Below are 13,106 nucleotides of genomic sequence, written 5' to 3' on the forward strand. Positions count from 1 at the left end.
TGGTAGGACGAGGTTCACTTCTTATGCCGGAAGTCTCCGGCAGCCAGTGCTGATTATTAATCAAAATTTAAGCGGTGGCGGGTTTCGAGACTAGGACTGAGGACGTTTTGATCACTAATCAAAGACGGTAACCACCCTCCCACCCCTTTTTTTTGGGAAATCTCACTTTGTTCGTTATTGTTCATTGCATTTGTTCTGACGGGCGTACCATATCACCCGTTCAAGTTCATCGTTGATCCATTCTCTCTGTTTTTTTATTACAGAGACCATCTAACCCACTGCTCTGACCGAACACACTGAGCTACCGTTCCGGCTATCCCTGGAGCCGAAATCCTGTCTTTAAGGTTGTTACTTTTCTCAGTGCTCTTTCTATTACGATTAAACAGAAGGGGGTAGAGGGGTAGAGCAGTCCACTTTCCACACTCCAGTCCTCAACTCGCCTTTTCCCTTTCTTGCAATGTTTTTTATCTAATTTTACAAGTCTTGTTCCGTAGGATTGACTTTAGGAGCAATTCTCCGTGCTCATGGAATGCGTCATTGCACGAAATTAACATCTGGAAAGTTAGTAATAAATTAAATAAAATTTAAGCATGTCCTATGCAAACGACAGTCTTCTGAGAATGTATTAACATAATCAACAATGTAATAAAGGAATCTGTTTAAATTTTTCAAGAAACTTACCGGCAGAGTGAGAGGAGTGGGCCACAAGCAAATTATTCAGTTTAAACTTGAAAGTGCGATGGTAATTGCTACGATTTTTTAATTTCTGTGGTAGTTTATTGAAAATGAGTACAGCAGAATACTGCATGACTTTGTCCACAAGAATCGAGGAGCTGTGATCCAAATGCAGATTGAATTATGTCTGGTGTTAACTGAGCGAAATCTGCTAATTCTTGAAAATAATCTCACTCTGTTAACAACAAACGACATTAAAGACAAATATATACTGAGCGATCGGTATCAGATTTCCCAGAGTCCTGATTGGTGTTGACAAGTGTTCCTCGAACTTACATCACATATAGCTGGAACTGCCCATTTCGGAGCCAAAAATACCCTTTATGAATGGGAAGAGTTATCCTAGAAAATAATGCCGTGTGCCATAAGCGAATAAAAATAAGCAAAGTAGGCTAATTTTCATATTGGACTATAATTATTGCAGGTACTGCTCTAATGGTAAATATGGCAGCGTTCAGTTTTTGAACAAGATCCTGAACATGGGCTTTCTGTGAAATCTTATCCTCTGTCTGAACCCCTTCGAATCTGGGTTGTTCGGATTCACTAATCATATGCCCATTCTGTGTAATCATGATGTAAATTTTAGTTGAACTGTGCGTTATAAACAGTAAAATCTCAGTCTTACTGTGATTTAGTATCCATTTATTTTCTACAACTCATGCATTTATGTTTTGAACTGCACTATTTGATACATTGCCTTTATTACATTCAGCATCCTTAATTACCAGACTAGTGTCGCCAGCTAACGGTTATATTTTAGGATCGCCTGCCACATTAGAAGGAATATCATTTATGTACATAAGAGCCCCGCCCCCTTCCCCACTCCCTCCTCACTGGACCGTGTCCCGACCAGACGCCACCTCATAACCGTTCTCATTACTGTGGAGAATGGTCTTCTGCTGCCTGTTTCTAATCTACGAGAAGAACCAATTTTGAGGTACTCCTGTTATTCCAACTTCTACTGTAATATTTTTTGATCAACGCAATCAACGTCTTATTTAAATCAAAGACGACGATTAATGTTCGCAACTTTTCCTTTAATCCGTCCAGTGCCTCACAGAGAAAAGAGAATATTGCATTTTTATTCGTTAAAGCGCTTATAGAACAAAACTAGATGTTTGACACAAAATTATGTGTACGCAAATGCTCAGTTAGACTTATGTGTACAGCCTTTTCAATAACTTTTGCAAACACCGAAGGCATATAAGTAGATCTAAAATCGTCTACATTATCTCTTTCTCCTTTTTTATAAAATATGTTTCACTGTTGAAGACTTTAATTGATCACAGCTTAGTGCAGAACTAACATATGCAACACAGTGATTTATTGTTCTGCCTGATAACCCATGATATCCATGAGAGACGTTGGCTATCAGTGATTTATTTACTTACTCAATTTCCCCCTTGTCATTATCACGGAGATGTATTTCAGATAGCAGGGAAAGCAATTTTGCAAGGGATTATATAAGTCCCTGTAGAACTGTTATTTAATTCACCTGCTGTATTCAGAACATGAATAGACCGACAGTTACTTGTCTTTTCACACTATTAACTTTCCGTTAGTTCATTTATTTTCGATACATAGCACCGTATGAAAGTTTCGCTACTTGAGAGGATCCCCATGAAAAACGAATGATCATAGGACGATGAAACTTTGTGAAAACAGTTGTAGGACATGTAGAAGAGAAACAATGAATAAACCATTGAAAGAAACCATTGATTGAGAGGGTCACACTTGTCAATTGCGTACCATGTTTACGTTCCAGCGTTGCTCAATGTGACGACCACCTGCAATCACATCCTGGAACAGCACTAGAGATCGCTCTTATGCTGCCAGAAACATCTCGGGTGGATGTTGGGTGCCTCCTTCGCTATGCTCATTTTCAACATCCATCGTGTGTTAGTGTTCCTTTGATAAACCTCGTCTTTCAGGTAACTCCACAGCCAGAAATCACACGGGTGCAAATCTGGTGATCTTGGTGGCGACGCAGTTTGGAACGATAGACCAGTGGTTCGGTTTTCTCCAAATGTGTTACGGAGTAACCGAGAGACCTCACGAGGAATATGAGGTGGAGCTCCGTCCTGCATCAAAATACACTACTGGTCATTAAAATTGCTACACCACGAAGATGACGAGCTACAGACGTGAAATTTAACCGACGGGAAGAAGATGCTGTAATATGCAAATGATTAGCTTTTCAGAGCATTCACGCAAGGTTGGCGCCGGTGGCGACACCTACAACGTGCTGACATGAGGAAAGTTTCCAACCGATTTCTCATACACAAACAGGGTGCCTGCTGAAACGTTGTTGTGATGCCTCGTGTAAGGAGGAGAAATGCGTACCACCACGTTTCCGACTGTGATAAAGGTCAGATTGTAGCCTATCACGATTGCGGTTTATCGTATAGCAACATTGCTGCTCGCGTTGGTGGGGTGGAGATCCAATGAGTGTTAGCAGAATATGGAATCGGTGGGTTCAGGAGGGTAATACGGAACGCCGTGCTGGATCCCAACGGCCTCGTATCACTAGCAGTCGAGATGAGAGGCATCTTATCCGCATGGCTGTAACGGATAGTGCAGCCACGTCTCGATCCCCGAGTCAACAGATGGGGACATTTGCAAGACAACAACCATTTGCAAGAACAGTTCGACGACGTTTGCAGCAGCATGGACTATCAGCTCGGAGACCATGGCTGCGGTTACTCTTGACGCTGCATCAAAGACAGGAGCGCCGGCGATGGTGTACTCAACGACGAACCTGGATGCACGAATGGCAAAAAGTCATTTTTTCGGATGTATCCAGGTTCTGTTTACAGCATCATGATGGTGGCATCCATGTTTGGCGACATCGCGGTGAACGCACATTGGAAGCGTGTATTAGTCATTGCCATACTGACGTATCACCCGGCGTGATGGTATGGGGTGCCATTGGTTACACGTATCGGTCACCTCATGTTCGCATTGACGGCACTTTGAACAGTGGACGCTACATTTCAGATGTGTTACGACCTGTGGCTCTACCCTTCTTTCGATCCCTGCGAAACCCTACATTTCAGCAGGATAATGCACGACCGCACGTTGCAGGTCCTGTACGGGCCTTTCTGGATACAGAAAATGTTCGATTGGTGCTCTGTCCAGCACATCCTCCAGATCCCTCACCAATTGAAAACGTCTGGTCAATGGTGGCCGAGCAACTGGCTCGTCACAATACGCCAGTCACTACTCTTGATGAACTGTAGTATCGTGTTGAAGCTGCATGGGCAGCTGTACCTGTACACGCCATCCAAGCTCTGTTTGACTCAATGTCCAGGCGTATCAAGGCCGTTATTACGGCCAGATGTGGTTGTCTGGGTACTGATTTCTCAGGATCTATGCACCCAAATTACGTGAAAATGTAATCACATGTCAGTTCTAGTATAATATATTTGTCCAAAGAATACCCCTTTATCATCTGCATTTCTTCTTGGTGTAGCAATTTTAATGGCCAGAGTGTAGTTGAGTGTAATGCACCTCTCTCCCCTACAGTAGGAATCACATGTTGGTGAAGCAGATCATAGCAACGTCTGTCGTTCACGCTCCATGTCCTTGGTCGCTAGGGTCCGAGTTCCGGTACCAGCACAGGCGCCTAACGGCAGGTCGTAGCAATAAGACTGCTAACAACGCAAATATGGACATTATTCCTATAAAGTTTAGTAAATAGTATTCCGTCTACACTGGCTCAAGTACCTGTGCAGTTATACTGGTAATTACGATTGTGACTGGTAATTTGCGAGTGCCGTCTGACTGCGGACGGTGGCCGGTGACCCGGAGGCGGCTGCGACGTCTGGGAGAAGGGCCGTGGGCTGTCCCCAGAGGCGACAGACGCCAGCAGCGGGCTTATCAGCCAGCACACTGACTCCACTCTGATCTTGAACAGTCGCCTCGACGTAAACACTGTCACTGTCCGAGCACGTCGCCACCACGCACGCGCGTTACGTTAACACCAGAAGTGAAGCGAAACCACCCCATCCCACCCAAAAAGAGTCCAGGATCTCTCTATTCTGCTTTTCTACTTGGATTATACTCACAACTGGCTTTTCAGTAGCCCGACATTAATGCAATAGTTTTCATACGTCAATGAAACATTGCAAAAATGTATACGTTGCATGGGGGCTTAATTAAAATATATAATGCAAATAATTTTAATTTTTTTGCTTTAGTAGCTGTCTGTTCGATTACGAAGTCTCGTAAACGGTTGGCCCTGACTAGTATTATTACGCAATCTGACTGCTTAGAACAATAACAAGAATGAAATGGAAATTTTCATTAACACAATTAATTAATTAAGTCCCCAGCAACTATAAAAACCTAGCACAAGTGTAACTGTTCTGTGTGTGGAAGTATGACTCAACGTACGCATCTGGCACGGTTCTTCTTCAATAACACAAGAAATTTTAAATATCATTTATACTGAATTAATTAAAGAAAATAAAAATACCATAATTACTCAAGAAAACCAGAATTACACTCTAATACAAGAACACAAGCCAGATGCTTTGTTGACTGAACCTGTAATGACGCATTATTTAAAACATGGAAATAATGAAAAATAAATCAAGTTTCGTTACCTTCATATATTGACCAAAATCACTCTAATCATTACAATATATCTCCACACCGACTCGCTATTACCACATCTCAACAAGAACTTTTCAGTATCACATCTCAGCAAGCACTCCCTACTAGCACATCTGAACACGAACTGACTACTACGAGTCCTCGACAAGCACTGCCCACTACGAGTTCTCAATAATCACTGCCCGTGGAGGCGGCGGAACAATGCTCTCTAGCGATCTCTGGCGCTGTGGCTCAATGTAGCCACCTTTCATATGCCCTTCCTCCACGGCTAGAATTTGATGGTATTTTTGCCAGCATTGGTGGTGAAAATACCACCAAATTCTTCAAAAAAATACAGACAAAAATAAAAGATAATATTAATACGTAAATATCATATAACTAGATAAAATTTTGGCTTTGCACTGACCTTTCAATAACCTGCACACAGCAACAGGTGACATCTTTTCAGTAGAAGCAGTCCATCAGTGGCACCCAGCAATGTTGAGCAGGTGCAGACACCAACAAGTAACACCATTTCAGTAGAAGCAGTTCCATTAGTGGCACCAGCAATGTTGAGCAGATGCACACAGCAACAGGTGACATCTTTTCAGTAGAAGCAGTCCATCAGTGGCACCTAGCAATGTTGAGCAGGTGCAGACACCAACAAGTAACACCATTTCAGTAGAAGCAGTCCATCAGTGGCACCCAGTAATGTTGACCAGGTGCAGACAGCAAGAAGCAACATCATTTCAGTAGAAGCAGTCCATCAGTGGTACCCAGCAATGTTGAGCAGGTACACACAGCAACAAGTCACATTTCTCAGCAGAAGCAGTTCCATAAAATTCAGTATCACTGATCACACTGTTCATCAGAGTTTATAAGCAGAAATTAAACATGTCCTAGTGGCACCAATCATGTAGAAAAGGTACAAGTAACAGTCCATAATTTTTACAATCACTGATCACACAGTTCATCAGCAGAAATTAAACATGACTAAATGTCACACATCATGTTGAAAAGTGCAGCACCATCACTAATCAGACAGTTCAGGCATGAACAATAGTTTGAATACACATACAATGCTTTTACACTAAACATACAAATCATAACAAACACACAAATGATATCAGATAATTGTCCTATTAACTATTACAATACACAAATACCAGTAAACCTATAACATTTATGGGTGTCAGTGCAAGCCACTACCAACAAATAAAATAATATTTAGGAGATAGGTGGGTAGGATTAGAAAAGGAAAACACACAAAACACACTCACTCATCTTTCATCCACATTAGTGCTACTGTGTAATTGAATAGTGTTAACTGTGTAAATGCAATTCTGTCAAAATTTTATGTTCATCATGTGTACCAAGTAGTAGTGGCAGCAATGTATAACAGTCAATAATAGTTAAGTCAACGTCATAGTCATCATGTCAAGACCAATGTTTGCCAAGCCAGATCAAAATGTACGGTTGCTGAACAACTGTCAGTGTACCAAGATATGCAAATGCTTCCTCTCTCAAAAAAAAAGTATATACTGCTTAGTGATTTGACAAAGTGTGTGTGTAGACAATCTTCCTTCCACTTTAGTGTTCTAGTCTGCCATCTTCATCCTCCTTGTTCCATATGGACCACAAAAAAAATATGCTCCTCACTTACTTTACCTTTTATCCACCAAAACTCCAATAATCATCAGCATAATCTCAATACTTCACTAATACCTCTTCAATACGTCGATACATATAAACCTTATCATCAATATCATTTACCTTACCTCTTGTCCACGAAAACTCCAATAATCATCACTTAATCTTAATACTTCAATAATACCTCTTCACTACGTCGATATATATAAACCTCAGCACCAATATCATTTCACTTCCATAACAACTCTTTCCTCTAGTCAGTCTCCTCGAACAAGTACAGACAAAATCCTAGTGCAAACTTCAATTCATCATCCAATACAATCCGAAGACACAGTGTCCACACACAACCTCTGTGTAATCCATCTGACCCAAATTTTCTACTCATTATAAATTATAAGATACATTTTGGTTCCTTGTCCATCATTAAATAAAAGAAATGCATACATGACCTCTAACAGACTTAATTCGAATAACTCTCAGTAATTAAGTACGATTACGGAGTGTGAATAATCATAATATTTCACAGTGTGTACACCACTTCAAGAATTATGGCAAACAGAAGCAAACATGTGGAGAATTTTTGTGTCAAGTGTCACTTCCTATTTCAAGTGCTCACGAAAAATGCAGTGTAATGACTGTCAATAGTCTATACCTAGTTTCGGTATGTCATGTCGTTAGCTTCCTTCCTAGTAACATAAATTTATACAGCTTCCCTAAAAACCTCCAGCTCATGTGACTTCTATGAAGTTTCTCGTACTAATGTCGTTCGTCGAATTATAGCAGTTCATTTTCTTATCTTAAAAATATAAGGCACTGAGCGTAAGCAAAACATGCAATAGCGAGTAAATATACCAGTAGAGAACAGAATGTCAACAAGTGGATGCAGCACAATCCTTACAACGAGGCTCTACCAAGCAAACAATCTATAATTAATACCACAGTGTAACCTAAACTCTATGTTCGTACACAGTATATCAGCATTTCTATATTCTAAATTAAAGAGTAGTTATGACAACAAAACAGAAATGTGTAAATATGCAATCCATACAAAAAGCAGCAAACATATATCTTACGTGATAAACAAGTCATTAGCATCATATCAGCATAAGCAAATAAATGTTTATATGTAATCTTAATAAGTAAACATGAAGGCGCAAGCAGATAAATCACAAAGTGTAACCTACATACATAACAGCACAACTAATCAGGTGGCAATTATAATTTAAATAAATAAGCACAGCAGGCACATAATTAAAAAGAAATATGACATCAGTGAAAAAGCAGTGCAGCCAAGCAATGCATAATATATACAAATAACAACCCTGTTCATTAGTCAATCATTGTCAAAATCAGTTAATGTGCGCAAGCACGTCGCTTCACCTTAAATTCATAGAACATGAAATTTAGCACAAAGTATGAATCACGTAATCGCGAGCAGCAAATTACGTCTAAAGTACGTACCTAAGTGGAAATATGTTACCTGAAAAATAAACTCAATTAATCGTTACCTTTTTGGTTTTTTACTTCCCTTTTTTTTTCTTTTTTTTTTTTTTTTTTTGAAATTACATTCTTCCTGAAATTTTCTCCATAGCAAGTCCTCTTAACGTCGGACACACATAGAATTTACCTGAAGGTCTTAAATATTTTATACAACCGTATCCTGAAAAATACTGAACGTTAATAACATAATTTATAAAGTCACCATAGCTTTATACAGAATTTAGTCGGAGAAATTAGACTGTGTATTTGTTTACGTCTGTCAGTGCATTCGCACTGAGCGCTCGATCAGCTGTAGACGCGTGACTTAGAAGGTGATTGTTTGCGGTCAACGACAGCCTTGTGCGGCGCGCAGACTTCACTGTTGCTTTGAGTATCTGCCGCCGCCGGAACACGGCGCGGTATCCTTGTACTCTCTGCATGTTTACATGTAGCTGTTAGTTTATCTAAAGTATGTCATTCCACAAAAATTTTAACGTTAGATATGTGATGTATTCCCTTAGAGCGTCGAGATTTAAGAGTTTCTACTTCAACAGTGTTATCATGTATAATTTTGCGAATTCTATATGGACCGTTATAAAGCAGAAAAAATTTGCGACACAAGCCTTTTCCTTTGTGAGACAAACGATGAGACTTAATTAACATCTTTTGGCCAACTGACAAAATTTTTAAACGACCAGGATGTTTAGCTGATTTCTCTCTTCTAGCAGCCGCAGATGCAATATTTTGTAGAGCCAGGTTGACAACTTCAGAATGCCGCAGTTTCCGTGAAGGCGGAAAAGGAACGATTTCAGAAATGCGATTTGTTGGTACTTTATTTTTTAATATCAATAGAGGCGGTAAAGAAGTTGAGTCATTAGGAAGTTCATTCAGAATGTTTTGAAAAATATGAAGATACTGATCCCACGTTCTGTGATTCTGATGACAATAAAGACGACACAATTTATTAATTTCTTTCATCCATCTTTCTGAAGCGTTAGACTGGGGGTGAAAAAGTGAAATGAAAATTGGTTTAATTTTACGACCCCGTAGAGTACGAAGCCAAATTTTAGAGCGAAACTGTGATCCATTATCTGATATAACCTTATCAACATGACCCACTTCTTTAAGAAAATGTTTGATGAAAGCATTAGATACTGAACGAGCTGTTGCTTTGCGTAACGGTGTAAAACACACATATTTTGATGTCAATTGCACTGCTACAAAAATGTACGCAAAACCATTTGTAGATCGAACCACTGGACCGAACAAATCAACTGCAGCCATCTCCTTTAATTTCGCTGGAATGATAGGAAACAACGGTGCTCTGTGAGAAATTGTTGGCGGCTTAGCCTTTTGACATAATTTGCATTTGGCAAGAACAGATCGAATACGTTTTTCCATATTACTGAAGTAGCAATTTTCTCGTAATTTATGAAAGCATTTTCTGGGACCAAAGTGCGCATAACTAAAATGTGTGTACCAAATCAATTTATTGACCCACTCATCAGGAATACAAACTAACCAAACAGAGTTGTCGACCGATTTTCGTTTGAAAAGAATATCATTGCGAACTAAATAATACTGTCTGATCGCTACGCTTTCCTTTCTCCTCCACCTCTCCTTAATGTCCTTCCAGATTGGATCCTTATTTTGCTCCTTAGCGATGTCCTGGAGCGAAGATGAAATAAAGTTCTCAAACGCAACACCTTGAATGTACATCAAACAATAATGGTTTTCTTTGCAGTCCTCTTCAGCACTTTGTTTCAAACCCATAGGTGCACGTGATAAAGCATCAGCAACAATATTTGAAGATCCCTGTATGTAAACAATACTAAAATCAAATTCCTGTAGATACAGCGCCCATCGTGACAATCTGCCATGAGTTAATTTTGTCGACATAAGAAATTCCAAAGCTCGATGATCAGTGTAAACCTTAGTATGTCTACCAAACAAAAATGTGCGAAATTTTGTGAAAGCCCAAACAACAACCAAAGCTTCAAGTTCCGTAATCGAATAATTCTTTTCGGATTTAGAGAGAACACGACTTCCAAATGCAATAGTTTTCTGTACTACATCGCCGTTTTCTTCTATCTCTTGAAATAAATGTGCACCTAGGCCTTTGTACGATGAGTCCGTCGCCAAACAAAAATCTTTAGATAAATCCGGATGTGAAAGAAGTGGAGCAGCAACTAAAGCATCACGAAGTTGTTCAAATTCTGACTGAGCTTCCTCATCCCAACACCAATTAGAATTCTTTCCAGATAGTTCACATAAACGAGGTGTAGCCAAATTGTCCAATCTAACAAAGCGTCTAAGAAAATTACAGACACCAAGGAAACTACGAACATCACGTTTTGTGGTAGGAACAGCATACTTGCGAATAGCGTCTAGTTTTTCTGGATCAGGAAGAATACCTTCTGTAGAAATAATGTGACCGAGAAATTTCACCTGAGAACGACCAAATTCAGATTTTTCCAAGTTCACTGTCGTGCCAACTCGTGCAAAAATACGTAATAATGAATCCAAAATTTTGTTATGCTCACTCCAAGAACGTTTAGCAATAAGAATATCGTCAACATATGAAGTAATATTGTCACGAAGATAAACAGGTAAAATTTCATTTAAGCTACGAATGAATGCTGCTGAAGATACAGTAAGTCCAAACGGTAATTTCCGAAACTGGTAACAGTTACCAAAGGCTAAAAAGGCAGTATATTTTCTACAATCAGGGTGGAGTTCTATTTGCCAAAAACTTGCGCGCATATCAATCGTGGATAAAACTTTAATTCCATGGAAATGTTGAAGAAGTTCATCTAAATTTTGTGGACGGTCAGTTTCAGGAATAATAATATTATTTATCTGTCTGGAATCCAGAACCAAACGAATTGACCCATCCTTTTTAAGAACAACGTGTAATGGGCTGGTATAAGGGCTGACTGCTGGCTCAATAATGCCCTGATCTAACATGTATTGAAGTTCATTCTTAACCTTGTCTCTGTAAGCCAAAGGAATAGCGTAAGTTTTCCCGCGAAATGGTGTGTGTTCTTTTACTTTAAATAAATATTGTAAGCCTTGTATAGTTCCTGTGTGATGACTAAACACTGTAGCATGTGAAGTCAAAATATGGTGCAGCTCTTCTCTTGCAACGTCATCTGGCACTTCAGCTTTTTTAACCTTTTCATTAATTAATTCTTCGCTATTAATTATATCCTCCATCGCGTCTCTGTATCTATTGTCATTGTCATGAATAAACACACTGTCGTCATAATGCTCAACAAAAACATCAGAAGTAAGAAACCTTAAACATTTTGTATCTGATTCAGATCTTGCTAAACACTCGAAAAATTTCAAACATTTCGGCATTCCGGCAACAGTCAAATTCACACTTCCTTCTTTAAAGTTCAAAATTGCCTTATGTGTGTTAAGAAACTCCATACCTAATATAATCTGTGTACTGAGTAATGGAACAATAATAAAATTAGCAGACAATTCGTATCCTTGACAAACGAAATTTAGGTTGGTCTGTTGTTTAACTTCCACACCTTTTCCAGAAATCGCTCCTCGAATTGTAGTTTTAAAAATAGGTAACACAGGACAGGCAATAGTTCTTTCACATATACGAAAAACTGATTCACTAATGACGTTCAATGGGCTCCCAGAATCTAAAACTGCAGTGAACTTATTCTTACCCACACATACTTCAATAACAGGATGTAAAAATGCGTCTACATTATTTTCCTTTTCGTCTAACAAAATGTCTCTCATGTCTTCCAGGCGTACGTAGTGTAAAGTCGTAGTGTCATTACTTTCTGAACCGTCTATATTGCTGCCAGAAGCCGAAGCTGCTAGTCATTGTCGATTGTTTGCGTCACGTCTTTGATTATTCCCGACATTTCGCGGATCAATTTCTACTATTTCCACTTGTCTCTCTGAATTTCTGTCACGCGGAGGATGCCAATTAGGTCCTTCCTGTCTGTTAGATGCAAATTCTTGGTTGTGTCTGTTATTAAAATTTCTGTTTTCCTGTCTGTCTGCATAACTACTTCTTGTATAATTTCGACTGTCACTTCTGAAATTATTGTTAGACCTACTACCCTGGTTATTTCTGTAGTAAGAGTTTCTATTATTGTATGAATAATTTCTGTCTTGATGATACCGATTACTGTTTCCGTATGATTGATCATTCCGGTACGAATTACCGTTATTATAATTGTCTGTGTAATTTCTGTTAGAACGTCTGTTATTGTCATAAGGCTGGTATCTATTGTCCTGTCTGTTACGTCTGTCATTCTCAAAATTACCCATATAACGCCCGTTCCGATCACTATCCCTTTTCTCTGAAAATCTATTGTAATTACTGTTACTGAAAAAGTTACAAGAAGTCCCGTCGTCGTTGTCATACTCAAGTTCTTGTAACAAAGTCTTAAAAGTCTCAATGTCGTCTTTACATCTTCCAGCTAAAGCAATTTGTCTTATGGATTGTGGCAGCTTAGTTAAACAAATGCGAATTAATTCAGTCGGGCTATAAGGGTTGGAAAGGAACTGATTCTTTCGAGTCATGTCTTCAAAATATTCCGCTGGCGTGCGGAACTCAGACTGTTTAATTACGCTGCATAATAAGACTGTGTTTGACTCTGTCTTGCGTG

This window comes from Schistocerca nitens, chromosome 2, assembly GCF_023898315.1.
Source record: "Schistocerca nitens isolate TAMUIC-IGC-003100 chromosome 2, iqSchNite1.1, whole genome shotgun sequence".
NCBI lineage: Eukaryota > Metazoa > Arthropoda > Insecta > Orthoptera > Acrididae > Schistocerca > Schistocerca nitens.